The 11,468-nt window shown below is 43.9% G+C and overlaps 1 protein-coding gene across 1 annotated transcript in view; it reads left to right on the plus strand.

Moving 5' to 3' along the window:
* Positions 1–11,468, plus strand: part of ppm1e (protein phosphatase, Mg2+/Mn2+ dependent, 1E) — a gene marked incomplete at both ends in the record, with an annotated part of 120,280 nt that overhangs the window by 912 nt on the left and 107,900 nt on the right. The window lies entirely within an intron of this gene.

Consider the following 11,468-nt stretch of genomic DNA (forward strand, 5'->3'; position numbering starts at 1 on the left):
TAATCAGAACAATCATTGTTCTACATTCTCTAATGGTGTTAACGCCTTGTAAATTAAATAATGGTAGCCTAAAGTTGAATAATTCATCAATTTGCTGGGGACCCCTGGTGGTTCCCAGACCACACGTTGGGAACCACTGGTAGCTTTAGGCTAATCGGATTTGATACACACTAATAAGTAATAACCTAAGTAAGTCATACCAGTTGTCACACTGTTGGTTTGAGAGAGAGAGAGAGAGAGAGAGAGAGAGAGAGAGAACTAGGGCTTCGAAGCCTCAATCATTGGCATTGTAATCAACATCCAAATCAGCCTTCAAATGCTTAAAAAAAACCTTAGCTCTCCACGGTGCAGCTGAAGGCAGGTCATGTATGCAGTGTTTCCCCTACCATTGCCTTGAGGAGGGTGGTGCAGCCCCCCAACGGGACCCCCATCCCCCCTGAAATAATCAAAATATGTTAATTTATTTTATTTGCCTAATTTATGTGCACCTGTTTCATTTGAGCTCAGTGTCCACTGCATTTTGCTGTCACGCTAGTTTATCTCCTCTTTGGTCTTCACGAAGGGCAGACAAGACAGACCCCCCAATCCCCCCCCCCCCCCCGTCCCAAAGCAGCAACCTACGGGAAACATTGCTATGGGTCATGCAAGTAAAGGGCAGTCTACACACCAAAGATCTGCAACGAGACGAAAACGTCGCAGGGAAAGTCTCATCTCGACTCCAGCTGTTTGATGGTGTCACCAGAAATTCAGATTGTCAAGTAGCAAGGGCCGGTTGCAAGTAGTTGCAAGTTGCAGCCAGTCTCTCGTCGTGAGTCTTTGGTCTAAACTGGACTTAACATAAGGACGTGTGGCTTCGTGAGATTGCTTGTAGTTTCCCAGCTGGGCAGTGCTTGGACCTTCGGGCCAATCATGGTGCTTAAACATGGCAAATAGAGTACCGCAGGGATGACATCCTATTTTTGTAGGCTTACCAAGAAGTCCCTGTGCTGCTGGTTCATAGGGGGAAAAGGCAATGAGATGTTGTATGGTCATTTCAGTTAAATGCATGAAATAAGGTCTGTGGTTAACAAAAGTTTATGGAACAGTGAAGTTTCTGTTCAGCAAGATAATCTTCACAAATGAGGAACACTTACCGCATTCAAGACAACTCGGACCGCCGAAAGTTTCAACATGGAGCCTCCGCCCTGGACATATTTGGGTTCACGCTGCACTTCCCGCTCGGGGGGAAATACCAAAAACACAGGCTATAGGTTGCTATAGCAACCCGTGTTCAGTTAGCATTGTAGCTACCTACTAGCTAACAATGCTAACTGAACATGCTGAATGCTGAATTTCACATATTGCTCTAATAATTAAGACATACAATTTTGTGTTAAAGGGGCCATATTATGCATTTCTTAATGTTGTATCATATACAGTATATGTTGTTGCAATCTTGGATGCTCATATTAAACATGGGCTAAGCTTCAAATAAATAGGTGAAAGTGTTTTAATGTTACCCCCATTAACCCCCCCCCCCCCCCCCCCCATGAAGTCTCGTAAACGAGAGGACATGGATTTGTGCGAGAGCCATAGTTCTAGTGACGTCAGGTAGGACTTGTTACCATGGTGATGCCAAGCCTAGCCCGGGCCCGCGGCGTGCGTGCCCTGCCCCTCCCTTCCCTGTTCTGACATTCCAGTACACTGCCCAGTAACTAACGCTGCTAGTTTCCACTCGTCTCGGCCGTATCTGCCTTTCACTTTATTTCTGTTTATCTGAGTATCTAGTTAGTTCCTGATAGAAGTCCAGTCGTTTAAAGTCAGTGAGTTTCTTCAGTCTCGGTGCTGGCTTTGTGCTGTGTGCTTTGTGCTGTGTGCTTTGTGCTGTGTGCTTTGTGCTGTGTGCTCGGCTCGGATGTGTTATGCTACTGTAGGCAGGACGAACCCCCCGCTCTAAACACGCTCTAACTAATGTCATCACAATGGGAGATTTCTGCATTCTGGCCTCATTTCAATCTAGTATTAAACATACTATTGGTTCATGTTGGAATAAGAACACTGCTTGTATCGATAAATATGCACCATTACTACTACAAAATGAAAAAATAATTTTGAAAAAGACCAAAATAATAAGCTAAATTGAGCTCTGTTTAGAGGGGGGAAATCAGCGTCAGGCTGCCTGGAGAAAAACGGCACACTAAAAAATCGTCACTCCTTGCCTTTGAGAGTAAATCCCCAACTGGATTTTTTTGCAGCATAGCTGCAGCCAAACACAGCGTCTTCTGCCCCTTCCTCTCCCTCTCTCTCTCTCTCTGCACGATTGTGATTTGCAGTGGTTCTCAACGTGGGGTCCAGGTCCTCTTTGCAGAGGTTTGCAAACACAAACTGCCTCGCGCTGCCCGCCTGGAGTATTTCCCGGAAGGTGGGGGTTCTTAAAGGGACAGGACCTAAAACAGAGCGTTTCAGACAGAGGGTGAACTGAAGGGGGCAGTGAGAGCCAGTACAAGATAAACAATGAGTTTTTTGAACTATGAATGATGCAATAAGTTACTCTACTGGAGGCCAACAATAAAATAATAATACATTATATTAGCAAAATATGGGCCCTTTAAAACGTTAACAAACGCTTTTATAATAATCCTGTGATTACCATTAATGATACAAGTCGCCATTTTGATGTGGCTATGACGTCAACTCGGACAAAGCGGAGTTCTGGATGATACCTGAATTTCCGAGTTGTAATTCCAACCTGGACGACCGTTCAATTCACTTTTTACAGGTTGGAACCCATTTTTTCCGGCGGCCCGAGTTGTCATGAACGTGGTAACTGTTATGACTTTTGAAGCGTAAATGCGTCTTTTTTTCAGAAAATGCTTCAAAAGTCATAAAAGTGGTCATCGTTTGTGAAGATGATCTTGCTGAACACAAACTTCGCTCTTTCACTTTTCAACTTTTGTTAACCACAGACCTTATTTCATGCATTTAACCGAAATCCCTGTTATGTACAATAACTTGCGGACCGTGATTTGACTGTTAACTTTTTATTGTTACCAGCCACTTCCACTACTTCCACTAGCTCCATTTCACAACAACAACACTTTCTGGCAGGCTGTCTCATGCCGTAACGACACAGCCACGCTGCCACAACTGATGTGATGTATACACAACAATCCCATTCACTTTTACACGTACGAGCCGGAGGTGCCCTGAACGTGGTTATCAACTCGGTAAGTGGATCCAGGTTTTTCTAGTCTAGCTGAGAGCGTGTGCACATGAAAATGCTCGTGCACAGGAGCTCGTGCCCACGAAAGAGGCTTGGTTTTGAACAACTAGCCAATCACAATGCAATATGGACAGCTCCAGCTTTTACAGTGCCAGACACGCCTATTTCGTCATTCATTCAAAGCGCAAATCAAAGTGTATTATTTAGCGAAGCTTTACTGTATGTCAGAATCAAAATCCGTGTTGGATATTATTAGTCTGTTCCTGAATGACTGTCTAAAGTTACCGCTTTTATTCACATCAGTCATTTCTTTGAAGAGTGGTTTCTGCCTCCACGCATCCTACAGCAGCTCAATTCACCCTCTCCTCAATAAACTCAATAAAACCTGCATGTCTTTTTTGCCAGTGGAAGTCATGTGTAATCTATCTCAGTCTAAATTTCCAAAATCCGTAGGCATGTTTAGACCATTTAGGCTCAATGAATAATAACGATCTCATGATGTGTTTGGTCACACTGATGGAATAATTCCTATAATAGGCTATCAATAAAAAAATAATGATAATACAATTAAAAATGGCTGCTGAACTGAATCCACATGGTGCGGGCATAGATTTCAAAATAGATTTTCAAAATAGATTTTCAAAAATAGCCTTGGAGGTTTATGTAACCTTTTTATGCCGGTTTACTGATATTTCTCCACTCACCATTCAGCTGCAATCGAGCGGCGGGGTCAAACATATCTAGCCTACTTGGGAGAATAAAAATTTATAAATATAAAAAAATATATTCCAAAGTGGTAAGTAGGGCTTAATTTAATTATGTAGCCTGCAACAAGTGCAAGGCTTCAGTCCTCGATTAATTCAACAGGAGCCAGAGAGCTGATTGGTTAGAAGGTGGGTCTTTCATGGGTTTTGATCTTATCCTCTCAACTTAACCTGCTACAAAGCAGGTTAGTCGTAGAGCACAAGTTTCTATGGCGATCTATCTCGGTAAGAAGTTAACTAGCGTCGTAGCACGGCAAACCTAGGGTTAAACCTGAAGTTACCTCGCTAAGCCACTAATCTTGCTTCGTGGTATAGGCCCCTGTTGTGTTTCAACCCAATGTGAGGACATGTTTGTTATGATATGAGGAAAGTTAGGCTGGAGTGTGTCGCTTGCTGTGTGTCACAGTGCTGCTTCTGTCTGATGTTGCCTTCAAATGGTGTCGTGTTTACCGTGTTTACGACATAAGTCCACTTAGTCCATATGAACGCCCCTCATGTTGTATTCACATGTTAAGTGGAAATTTTCGAGTTCACGATTTGTGAGGTTTTCAGAAAGTGGATGGCCATGGATCTGGATGGAAAGTTAATCTTGTAATTTTAGCCGTATAGTTTTTCATAGTCATTTTGGAAAATGTTGATATTCCCAACGGTCCTGTCCTGTCTTTTTCCATCTGTCATTAATGCCTTTGCATTTCCTGCATTAACGTAGTTAGCCGCTCACTAGCTAGCGTTAGCTAAATTGTTAGCCTTGGTGGCTTCTAGTCAACTGTGGTGCGCATGCTCACGACGTGACCACTTGAATGCCAAGCATATCGTAGGTGCCTATTTAATGCATATCGTGTACACCACTTCCCACATCGTAAATACGAGGTCATGCATCCCAAATGGAGGCAGCATGACATTCGTGCCACAACACATCTCCCCCCCCACGTGGTCGAGGCTTCGAATATGTTCAAAATCTTCTCACTGGATCTCCGAAGCCATCGGGACAGCCCTAGAGAAAACTAATTGTTGTTGGAGTTTGGAATAATTGAATCTTGCTTATTACTAACATTAAGTGCATGTCGTCATTGCGCCTTTTCAGCCAAATCTCAGTGTATTCACACCTTCAATTTACATTCCCTCTCATCAAGAGAGGAAACGTCACTAGAGGCAGATTAAAAAAAACGAATGGTGAAATCAGAATCAGAATCAGAATCAGAATCTGATTTCATCATTCGAAAGATGCTGCAGAATACCCCCACACCTACTGTGGACTGTTGTGCTTTATTCAGGGTATCCACAACCACAACTACACTGTTGTGCTTTATTCAGGGTTGTTATGCTTTATTCAGGGGTATCCGCTGAGTCTTGAAAAGTCTTAAAAAGTCTTAATCGCCATTTGATGAGGTATTCAATCTTGTGGCTGATTGTGTTAAATGATATCGTCTCATATTGATCGCAGACCCCTGATTTGAATCAAAATCGTATTGTGGCAGACTTTGTGAGATCAGCAAATATTGTATCGTCGTCCAAATAATCTATATAATATCGTATCATCATATGAAACTTGTGATTTACACCCCTATCGCTGATGTGACAAAAGTGCTGTTGAGGTCCTCAATATATTAAAGGTCTTAAAAAAGGTCTTAAAAGGTATTGCATTTAATTTCAGGATTCCTGCATAATATCTTTCAAGAGCCATTGCTTGTTACAGTGGGACGTCTGCTACAGTGCCACCATGTGACTTTCTTTAGACCAGTGTTACAGTAGGACGTCCACCATGTGACTTTCTTTAGACCAGTGTTACAGTGGAACCTCTGCCACCATGACTTTCTTTAGACCAGTGTTACAGTGGAACCTCTGCCACCATGTGACTTTCTTTAGACCAGTGTTACAGTAGGACGTCCACCATGTGACTTTCTTTAGACCACTGTTACAGTAGGACGTCCACCATGTGACTTTCTTTAGACCAGTGTTACAGTAGGACGTCCACCATGTGACTTTCTTTAGACCAGTGTTACAGTGGAACCTCTGCCACCATGTGACTTTCTTTAGACCAGTGTTACAGTGGAACCTCTGCCACCATGTGACTTTCTTTAGACCAGTGTTACAGTAGGACGTCCACCATGTGACTTTCTTTAGACCACTGTTACAGTAGGACGTCCACCATGTGACTTTCTTTAGACCAGTGTTACAGTAGGACGTCCACCATGTGACTTTCTTTAGACCAGTGTTACAGTAGGACGTCCACCATGTGACTTTCTTTAGACCACTGTTACAGTAGGACGTCCACCATGTGACTTTCTTTAGACCAGTGTTACAGTGGAACGTCTGCCACCATGTGACTTTCTTTAGACCAGTGTTACAGTGGAACCTCTGCCACCATGACTTTCTTTAGACCAGTGTTACAGTGGAACCTCTGCCACCATGTGACTTTCTTTAGACCAGTGTTACAGTGGAACCTCTGCCACCATGTGACTTTCTTTAGACCAGTGTTACAGTGGAACCTCTGCCACCATGTGACTTTCTTTAGACCAGTGTTACAGTGGAACCTCTGCCACCATGTGACTTTCTTTAGACCAGTGTTACAGTGGAACCTCTGCCACCATGTGACTTTCTTTAGACCAGTGTTACAGTGGAACCTCTGCCACCATGTGACTTTCTTTAGACCAGTGTTACAGTGGAACCTCTGCCACCATGTGACTTTCTTTAGACCAGTGTTACAGTGGAACCTCTGCCACCATGTGACTTTCTTTAGACCAGTGTTACAGTGGAACCTCTGCCACCATGTGACTTTCTTTAGACCAGTGTTACAGTGGAACCTCTGCCACCATGACTTTCTTTAGACCAGTGTTACAGTGGAACCTCTGCCACCATGTGACTTTCTTTAGACCAGTGTTACAGTGGAACCTCTGCCACCATGTGACTTTCTTTAGACCAGTGTTACAGTGGAACCTCTGCCACCATGTGACTTTCTTTAGACCAGTGTTACAGTGGAACCTCTGCCACCATGTGACTTTCTTTAGACCAGTGTTACAGTGGAACCTCTGCCACCATGACTTTCTTTAGACCAGTGTTACAGTGGAACCTCTGCCACCATGTGACTTTCTTTAGACCAGTGTTACAGTGGAACCTCTGCCACCATGTGACGTTCTTTAGACCAGTGTTACAGTGGAACCTCTGCCACCATGACTTTCTTTAGACCAGTGTTAAGCCCCAAACGCACTGGGAGCGTCATCCGCTCGCGTTTTGAAGTCCACCAATCGTTTTAAATGGCCGAACAGGCACCATGAGCATTCTGACGCGTGTCAAACTGCCTTGACGCCCGTACTCCGAACCTGTTTCAATTTTGGAGCGTCAAATGAGGTTCCAGCAGCGACCAAAGTGCTCTGAGCTCCCCCCTCCCTCTCTGCCCACTTCCATCCCCGTATGTCTCGCTATGCTCCTCAAACAAATCTCACAGCAGTTTAATACAGCAAGCATTAATACGCTACACTATAGCAAGACTACAAAGTGAGAATAATGTTCTAAACGCATCGGCTAGCAAAATATAGCCTATCCCTGGATGTCATGATGAGATTAGATTGATTGCATCATTTTTTCCCTGCAGCGCTGCCTTTCTTCTCTCCACCTCTGCACGGCAGACAGGTAGGATGATCCAACAGCCTCTGAATGACAGGGGCTCAAAACTACGGGATAACAACTTTTTTTTCATCAGTGATTGTGTCTGCCCAGTGCCCACATATAAATGAGTGGCCTTTCCCCAAAAATACTGATGGTTCTGTCATTATGTGGTGTATACATTTCTGATCTGATGCTTGCAGTGTGCTATAGGGGCAGAAATTTCAAGTTTCGCTCCCTGTGCGTTTCGGGCTTTACAGTGGAACATCTGCCACCATGTGACTTTCTTTAGACCAGTGTTTTGTCCCACATGGAGGAACTTGGTAGACAAAGTAAGCCAGGGCTGACAGAGCTCTACTTTGAGCTCTACTGCCTGGCCTGGTTTGAAATCCAAAATAGGCACATAAAGTGTGCTGGGGAGGACAGGGTGGAAGGATCTGGGGCACAGAGTGGCAAGGGGACTGCTTAGTGCTTCTGTGAACATTTCCATCAACACTGAAAAGGAAATGTAGTGGTCATTTTGCATAGGGTAGGCATTAGTCATTTTGCATAATGCACAAGGGTTTCCTTTCTTTCTTTCGTTCTTTCTTTCGTTCTTTCTTTCGTTCATTCTTTCTTTCTTTCTTTCTTTCTCTTTTGGGGGGGGGGGGTGACAAGGAGTAATTGCTACTTGATGGCACTTCATTATTGGCTTCAACATTTACCCGTGGTAACATTTGCTTGGGTCAAAGCAGTATACCCACAACTTCCACATATCAGACACACATCAAAATAATCTCAATATTCCCTAGAAACGTGATTCATCTTCCTTTTGCTAGAAGGAGACATGACATGAAAAATGTCACCTCTCAAAATCTCCATTAATATTTATTATAAAATGGCCTGGGGGTGAATATGTGATTCTGATTGGCTGGAGGGGTGTTGACTAATTTCAGATAACCATGATGGACGATGGCATCGACCATCGTGATTGGCCGACCCCCCATCGACCTCTGAGCCGTCTACATCGGATCATCGTGATTAATTATCTGTTCGAAATAAATTTGTGACGTTTTAATAATAAAAAATACCAAGTCCACTCACCGTGACGCGTGGGGGACGCGCCGGCGGCATTAAACGAGCGCCCCCAGTTCAGACTCAGAGAAGCCTCCCCTCCCCCTCCTCCGCTCTAGTGCTTCTCTGCACTGGGTGTGCTTGTTTACTGTCGCCTGGGCGTCCCCCGTGCATGAGAAGTCAGTTCTTTTGTTGCGAAAACTTTTAAGACAAAGAAGAAACTTCACGTTCTTTCCTGTTTTCAACCCAAAGTGAGTACAAGTCTTCAACTGTGAATTTAACTCGCCTGTTTCCAAAGTGAAAGTTGAAGTCGCTCACAGCAGCAGCCTCAACGCTAGACGCATCACTCTGAATGACTGATGTCTGAATGATCAGTCTCGCGTTGAGCTGTGAGCACAGCAGCTGTGTTTCTCTCTCAACTCTCCTCTCGTCAAATCGCTCTCATTAGGTTCAAAAGCCCACGCGAATCTACCGTTATATCAGCCAGTAATTCAGTTACGGTCTCCGTGAAGAGCTCAGCTGTCCAGTTGTAATGAACGCATTGCAATGAATGGCATTACCGCACCGCAGCAACTTAATAAATTATTAATTATTCCCCCCACCCCCGCCAATGACGATGCCATCGTGGATCACGATGGTTCACTGTGGAATAATCACGATGGATCCTGACATCGCACAACCCTAATGTGACTCTAATTTCAGATAACCATGTGACTCTGACATACAGTAGAAGTGAAATTCAATTCAATTCAATTCAATTCAATTCAATTCAATACAATTCAATTCAATTCAATTCAATTCAATTCAATTCAATTCAATTCAATTAATGCACATCACTTTTATGGCATCAACAACAACTTTACCAAAAGCAGGATGTAAGCCTAGAGGCGAGAATCACCGGCCATGTGTGTGCTTGTGTGCATACAGTATGTGCATCTGTGTGTTCTCCTCTCCTAACGCGATATCTGAGGAACGCCTTGACGGAATTTCATCAAATTTGCCTCAAACGTCGACTTGGACTCAAGGATGAACTGATTACATTTTGGTGGTCAAAGGTCCAAGTTCAAGGTCACTGTGACCTAGAGCTGTCACTTTTTATTCGAAATTCAAATGTAACTTCGAATGTGGGGGAGGGGGGGACGTTCGATATGTAATGGACCCATCCAAATTAAAATAATAACAATAATATTGTTTTTTTTGCGGCGGGGGGATTATTATTATTTTTAATTCCTTGATGATCCAGCAGAGGGCGGTCCGCTCTAACAGCTTGACCTATCCTGACCACCTGACATGTCTTGACTTAACATGACACGAGTTGTTGTTTGATGACAGACACAAGACAAAATGGAAGATGAAGATGCTGCCGATGCAGACTGATGCAGACAACAACAAAGCCAGGAGCGGACAATCACAACACTAGCCTCAACGCGACTCATCAGTCATTCTTCCTTCTTCGTCTGGGAGGTCGGCTCAAATGGCTGCACGCAATATACATTAGGCCTGCACGATATGAGGAAAATCTGCGATGTGCGATAACATTGTTCAATACAGCGATGATGATACAACTTGCGATAAATAAACAAATATTAAAGTATGCATATTAGCTATACAGTTCCTATGTCTTTCTGCTTTAATAATGCTAACATAGACCCCAAACATTGAATAGCCTATGCCCACTGAATAAAGAAATGAAATACACACTGACTCTAGTTGAAACTACACACAGCGTGTTTGGGCTTTGGCAGAGGGGCGGAGCGCACTGTTGCAAGGGAAAGGTCTACGCTGGATTTACAAAACAAGACAAAATGATCAGATGCTGAGTGAGAATGCAAGTAAATAAAACCACTTTTGTTATTCATTGCGTTTCAGGCAGTCTTTGCGATGTGTTTATTGCGCATGTTCATATTGCGATGACGATGAAAATACGATTAATTGTGCAGCCCTAATATACATGTTATAAAACGGGACCTTCTTCGGCTGTGTCATTTTGGGTTTCAACTGCGCCACCAAGTTCGTTAAGGCGATATCTCAACAACGGCTTGATGGAATTTCTTCCAATTTGGCTCAAACGTCGGTTTGGAAGCAAGGATGAACTGATTAGAACTGATCGGTCAAGGTCACTGTGACCTCTTGGACGCCATTTTCAAGCTCGTTAACGCCATATCTCAGGAATGTCTTGATGAGCTGTGACGCGCACAGGTGACGTTTGATTATTGACTGCTGATTGACAGGTATGATGGAGAGACGTGCATCGGAGCCAGTAGGTGTCATCATCGCACAGTCCACACACATCAAACCTGATGTCCTATCCAAGTTTATTGGATCCAACGCCACACAGTGTGGCTTGCAATAAACTTATAAGATTGCTAAAATCTTAAAGTCTGTAGGCAGCATTAGTTAGGTCCGATTTCTTCTGGGCTGAAGAGTCAGGCAGTTTCCATGGCAGTGTCTTATTCAAAGTATTGTCTTAATCTGGTCAATGTTGGATATTGCAGTCCATGTAAACATAGTCACTGGTATTCTTGTCAACCTTATAAACAGCAGGTGGCTACTGTAGCTGCTCTTGTGCTGGTGATGATAGTGGGATGTGGAGGCAGCAGCCTACATCAGTGACTAGCTGCTCTTGTGCTGGTGATGATAGTGGGATGTGGAGACAACAGCCTACAGCAGTGACTAGCTGCTCTTGTGCTGGTGATGATAGGGAGATCTGGAGGCAGCAGCCTACATCAGTGACTAGCTGCTCTTGTGCTGGTGATGATAGTGGGATGTGGAGGCAGCAGCCTACAGCAGTGACTAGCTGCTCTTGTGCTGGTGATGATAGGGAGATCTGGAGGCAGCAGCCTACA

The sequence above is a fragment of the Poromitra crassiceps genome (genome assembly GCF_964638095.1).
Source record: "Poromitra crassiceps genome assembly, chromosome: 1".
NCBI lineage: Eukaryota > Metazoa > Chordata > Actinopteri > Beryciformes > Melamphaidae > Poromitra > Poromitra crassiceps.